The sequence below is a fragment of the Hydra vulgaris genome, chromosome 03 (genome assembly GCF_038396675.1).
Source record: "Hydra vulgaris chromosome 03, alternate assembly HydraT2T_AEP".
Lineage (NCBI taxonomy): Eukaryota > Metazoa > Cnidaria > Hydrozoa > Anthoathecata > Hydridae > Hydra > Hydra vulgaris.
Window position 1 is genome coordinate 18152652 of NC_088922.1, and position 6679 is coordinate 18159330.

Below are 6679 nucleotides of genomic sequence, written 5' to 3' on the forward strand. Positions count from 1 at the left end.
ATATAAATGACTCCTTTGAAAACAAAAAATACGTCCTTGGAGTCTTTGTTTATTTATCTAAGGCATTTGACATGGTAGATCACTCTATCTTAATTAGGAAAATGGAAAATTATGGGATAAAAGGTGTTGCACTAAACTGGTTTAAAAATTTTTTACTAGACAGAAAACAATGCGTGATTGCTCATGGAAAAAAATTTTCAAAATTACTCAAAATAAAATGCGGTGTTCCAACAATACGAGGTTCCATTCTTGCACCTCTTTTGTTTTAAATATACATAAACAATCTTCCTAAAGCCTCAAGTAAATTGGATTTTATAATGTTCGCAGACGACACCAATTTATTTTATGCATCCTCATCAATTACAGAACTTTAGGAAACTACAAATAATGAACTTGAAAAAATAAACAGTTGGTTAAAATCTAACAAATTATCGCTAAACACAGAAAAAACCAAATACATTCTTTTTCATTCTAACCTTAAAAAATACCACCCGATTTACCTTCGTTAAATATAGATACTAAAGAAATAGAGAGAACCCAAGCAGCTAAATTTCTAGGGATACTTATTGATGAAAACATCTCATGGAAATCACATATAGATATATTAAATACCAAAATATAAAAAAACATTAGTTCCTCTACAAAGCTAGTTCTATACTGTCTCCTGATAATTCAAAGTTTCTATACTTCTCGTTTATACAAAACTACTACATATACGCTAATGTTGCATGGGCGAGTACTCATAGATCCAAACTAACCACACTATATCGAAAACAAAAACATGCTGCAAGAATAGTTTTTAATAAGGATAGGCTCTCGCATGCTGAGCCACTTTTGAAAAATTTGAAAGCAATAAATGTATATCAAATCAATATATTCCAAAATTTGTTATTTATGCTCAAATATAAAAATGGACTAATTCCTTCTTACTTTTCAAAGAATTTTTTCCAAAGTAGCAAAAATAGATACCATACCAGAGAAACGGGAAACTTCAACGTTCCTTTTAAAAAAACTAATCTCTCGCACTTTTCCATTTCGTACCGTGGTCCTTATCTATATAACAAATTAATATCAAAAAATACTCAACTGGAAAAATCGAATAACTTAAATACTCTGAAAACGTTATTAAAAGATCTCATTTTAAACACTAACAACTTTATAAATTTTTATTAACCTCAAAATATTTAAAACTATGTATAAAACCAACTTTGTTCCGAAACCAATGTAAACTCTAATAACTCAAAAACAACAGCAATAACAAAAACACTAAAACAAATAATAGGCTTATTTATCAACACTTGAACGACTATTACACAGGTCAACAAAAAAATTTTTTTTTCTGGTGCCGAGCAAACAGTTTGTTTTTTGTATAGCATTTCTCATTTTGATTTCAAATATGCAACTCTTTTTTTACCATCACGTCAAGTTGTAAAGATATTTTGGTTCAAATCTTAAGTATTTAGGGTAAAGTCCCTAATATTGTTGAAAAAAAACTTATTCAAAAGTATGTCAACCTGGGTCTCAAAAGAAGCATATTTTCATAGAGATTTTAAAAATGTTATTCATTTGTAATAAAAATAAGTATTTTTTGTATTATTGCTAAATAACGTTCTGTTGAAATTTTTTGAAGAGTCTTAAGCATTTTTTTACATAATGTTTTTGTCAATAAATTTTAAAGAAAAATATTTATGTTTTCTAAAATCTCTATGAAAATACGCTTCTTTTGAGACCCAGGTTAACATACTTTTGAATAACTTTTTTTTCGACAATATTAGGGACTTTACCCTAAATTCTTAAGATTTGAACCTAAATATCTTTACAACTTGACGTGATGGTATCACCGGTGAAGTCTTGACATTATTAAAAAACTACTTAAAAAATCGTAAACAATTTGTTTACATTGATGAATCTACCCCTTCAAATGTTTTCGAAATAGCCTGTGGAGTTCCACAGGGTTCCATACTTGGACCACTATTATTTCTTATTTATATAAATGATCTATATAGAGCCTCTAACTTAATGACAATAATGTTTGCGGATGATACCAATCTTTTTCTATCCAACAAAAACATCAATCATTTGTTTCATAATATGAATATTGAACTGAAAAATTTCAGACTGGTTCAAATCAAATAAACTTTCGCTAAACATTGAAAAAACCAAATATATTCTCTTTCATCCAGTTTCAAAAAAGCATATTCTACCATGCAAAATGCCTGTGCTTATTCTTGATAACATTCCTATAAAAAAGATTACTTACACAAATTTTTTAGGTATCATTATAGATGAAAATCTTTCGTGGAAGTACCATATCGATAACTTATGCCATAAAATATCCTAAAGTATTGGAATTTTTTATAAATCAAGAAGTATTTTAATGAGACATACTTTAATTAAGTTATATTACTCTTTGATACACTGTCATATTAGTTATGGCAATGTCGCGTGGGGGAGTACGCACAAAAGTAAGTTAAAACCTTTCCACTGTCAACAGAAGCATGTAGCACGTCTAATAAATTTAAAAGATCGTTTTACTCATGCAAAGCCTCTTTTATTTAACATGAACATTCTTAATATTTATGAGGTTAATATTTTCAACGTTCTTTGTTTTATATTTAAATGTAAAATTAATTTATGTCCAGTTTCTTTTAGTGATTTATATTCATGTAAAGAAAAAAACAAATATATACTCCGAAATAATAATTTTATACGACAACCGAAATGTAAAACAAATATCGGCAAATCCTGCGTTCCATTCCGTGGAGCATTTTTATGGAACAAAATAGTCTTAAAAAATTTTGATTTTACTCATGAATGGAGTTATCCAGTATTTAAAAAAATCTAAAAGAAATAATTTTTAAAATTGATGACATATTTCTTTATTTTTGAATGCTTGGTTTTGATGGCTTCATAAGATAGCTTTATATTTTAGTTTTGAATATATTTGACCACTAACGATATTTATATTTTTGTCAAGTCAAGAGTTTTTATCTTGTAGCTTTATTTTATTGTATTTAACGTTCTAGCGGTTCTCGATGACAAGACCTAGTAGTCTTCTGCGAGTCTCCGCGTTCTTTATATTAAAAAATATATACATATTTTAGTATTTATATAATATATTTTAACGATTTATTTTAACATGTAACACGAGTTTTATTCAGATTGTAATAAAAAGAACAAAAAAAAAAAAAAAATGGTAAAAAAAGAGTTGCATATTTGAAATCAAAATGAGAAATGCTATACAAAAAACAAATTTTTTGCTCGGCACTAGGAAAATTTTTTTTTTTTGTTGGCCTGTGTTATATATTACCTATTTAGCAAATCGTGTACCTACTTCTATTTATGTGTATTGAAATAAAATTAAAAAATTAAAAACTTATTTTTGTATGCATTCTTTGTTTTTTGCATTTTGGATTTTTATTCTCATTCTGCCGAAAACCGATAACATTTTTTTTTTTTTATAAAATATAAACTTGTTTTAAATAAAAGCATCCAAAAATGTTAGTAACACATAGCGGTTTCTTGATGACAAGGCCGTCGGTCTTCTGCAAGTTTTCCGCGTTCTTTGAAGTAATTTCTAATACTCTACAGTTTTATTTTATATTATTTTTTGTATAACGTAACTTTGTAATTTTTTTTTTTTTAATTTTACTTACTCTGTAAAGATTCTATTATATATTACGAATTTGTAAGGATTAAAGAACAAAAAAATTAAATAAAAAAAATAATAATAAAAAAAAAAAAAAATACAAAAACTATTTAATAAATAATGAAAACAAACATTAATTTTATTCCTTTGTCGAACAAAAGAAACACGAAAGGTGTGAAAACCTACTTTAACAGTTTTATACTAGAAAATGATTATCGAAACATGTTGTTGAAACTGAAAAATATTGTTATATTTATTAGACTTATTACGAAATTTGTGCTGTTACGGCCATTTGGTAATATATATATATATATATATATATATATATATATATATATATATATATATATATATATATATATATATATATATATATATATATATATATTCTACCTTTTTTTTTTTAGTTTTCTGTTTATAACAACTGAAAATAATAAACGGTGGAGTCATAGTAAGCTGGGGAGTTAATAGGAAAAAATTTACAAACTTTAATAAACGCTCTCTCTATCTGTGTTAAGCTCCCAAGAGTAAAGGCTATTAAATAACTTTTATGTCTTGTCAAAATATTTGCAAAAAAAGATATAGATATTTTGTTTGCAAAACAGATGATTAAGGTTGTGCTGAAGTGTGTATGTATTATGAATAATGATGATTGATGTAGTATCTGAATTTAAAGAAAAGCGTACTGCTAAGTAAAATTGCATGACTGGAGAACTTTGAAGAACTAAAACGGTTGATGACCCAGCTACACGCTCTAAAAAATTATACCGATTTTAATATTTTGAATTCACTTATAACCTAAATAGATGAACTACATCATGGTTTTAACTAACCAGTTGAAGAAAAACCTTTGTAAACCGATATTATATAATTCGAAAGATTTTTTAAACCAAACTAATTTTTCAGTTCCCTCAGTGTTTAATATTATGATAGAACTCCTAATTACTAATTCAAAAACTCGAAGATTCGAATTACACGAGTTCAAATTTTTTGACTGCCTTAAACCATCCAAAATATCTGATGAAAATGAAGATCTATTTAAAAGCTTATTTAAAAGTTGCAGTAACGACACAAACATTGAACAAACAGTTAAATGATTCTTTTAAAGATGTGTATGCATTAACATTTTCACCACTGAAGACTGACATATAAATGAAGCATAGTATTTTCATAGTATTTAAAATAGGCGGCGCCAGACCTCCAAAGCTTGTCTATTCAATATAACATCTACTTAAATCTTTTCACCTAGTAAAGCTAAGAGAAGTTTCAGTAAACTGAAGGTTATCAAAAATTATCTGCGATCAACAATGACAAACGAACGTCGTTCTGAAATTTCATTAATTTCAACTGAACTAAGACTTGCTAAGACTTTAGACTTGAAATTGTCAATTTCAAATTGTCAATTGTCAATTCAATTGTCAAATTGTTTTGCTTCGATGAAATCTCGAAAAGGTTTGTGAACTAGTAGGAAAGTAAATTTCGTCCTGAATGTTTGCTTTCAGTAATATGTCCAATCTAAATAAAAAAATAAAAAATAAAATCTACATGACCGGGGCTAAAAGAAGACAGTATTTGCCTTATCACATTTAAATAACTTAATATCCAAATATATAAAATAAAATATCCAAATCATTGTAGTAAGAGCAAGAGTAAAAATGAAAAGGAAAAAATATACTAAATATATATTACTGAATTCTAATTATTTAAAGATTTTTTGTTTGTTTTTTTGTTTTGTTTTTTATGTTATATGGGGGGAAGAGATAAGGGATAAGATAGAGATAAAGATAGAGATAAAGATAGAGATAAAGAAGAGATAAGATAACCTTGAGTTTATAATAAAATATGCAGAGTTTTTAAAAACTGGTATTATTTACCTACTTAGCAGGGCCGACGACACGGGTTTCGGAGTGGAGTGGCACAATCGTCAAATTTTTTTAAAAAAGGTCCTCTATATCTAGAATTTTTTTTAAAGAAAAAAAATACTTTAGAAAAAAAGTGCGGGGGCACCCACCCGACCGCCTGGTGTCGTAGGCTCATAAAATGCTGTGCTCATTAAAAATACAATCTTCTATAGTCGTAACCGAGCTTTTGAAGTCTAAGCTAAATGCTCTGAGTGCGAAAACGACGAAACAACGTTTATTCCATATAAAAAAACGTTTATTCAAAAACTGCTTTCCTTATAATAATCTTTTAAAAAGTTGCTCCCCGGCGGGGAATCGAACCCCGGTCTCCCGCGTGACAGGCGGGGATACTTACCACTATACTACCGAGGACACACTGATACGGAAAACAATTTGTTATAAAATCCAATTAATTTGTTTAAAATTTATTTTTGTCACATTTTCGACAAAAATAAATATCGAGAAAAAAAAAAAGATAAATTTTTATCGTATATATATGCTACAAAAATAAATTTTTACTACTCCAACGCACAGTGAATCGTCTCATACAATCTAGCTAGACAAAAGTCAGTTCAATGAACTAATTTGTAGATAATCCCATGATGATATTGAATACTCCATGGAGAAAAATTCCGAGTATTTATTAGCGCACGCGTTTTTATGTGTTGAATTTATAGTGCCTAAGTGTCACTTAAAGTTAAACATATTTTTGTAAAAACCGTAGCTCAGAATAACGTAAAATTAATTTATTTTGAAAAATGATTAACTTTGCTGTGATGAGTTTTACTTTAGAGGGTATGTACTTTGTTATTTATTAAAAAATTGTTTCAAATATTTGTCATAAGTGTGATATTGTGTAGATTTAAAAAAAAAACTAGGTACAAATCGCAATTTCTTTTTCGTTTTTTCATTTTCAAAGCTTGTAACTAATTTTATTCAAATACATTCAGGCTAATTTTTTTACATAGTATAACCACAACAACAAGGTATCTAAATATAAAAATTTGGCTGCCCGTTTCCCTTTTGTTTAATTTCCAGACCGAGTGTATTCTATTACAAAATTGGAGTTATTTAAAGAATGGCAAAAACATACAAAGGAAGAACGAAATTCTCTTTTGTGTGACTATAT

At 27.6% G+C, this 6679-nt stretch overlaps 1 non-coding gene across 1 annotated transcript; it reads right to left on the reverse strand.

Moving 5' to 3' along the window:
* Positions 1 to 5850: 5850 nt before the first annotated feature.
* Positions 5851 to 5922, reverse strand: trnad-guc (transfer RNA aspartic acid (anticodon GUC)). The gene has a single exon. It is a non-coding gene; the product is annotated as a tRNA-Asp (tRNA).
* Positions 5923 to 6679: the final 757 nt, after the last annotated feature.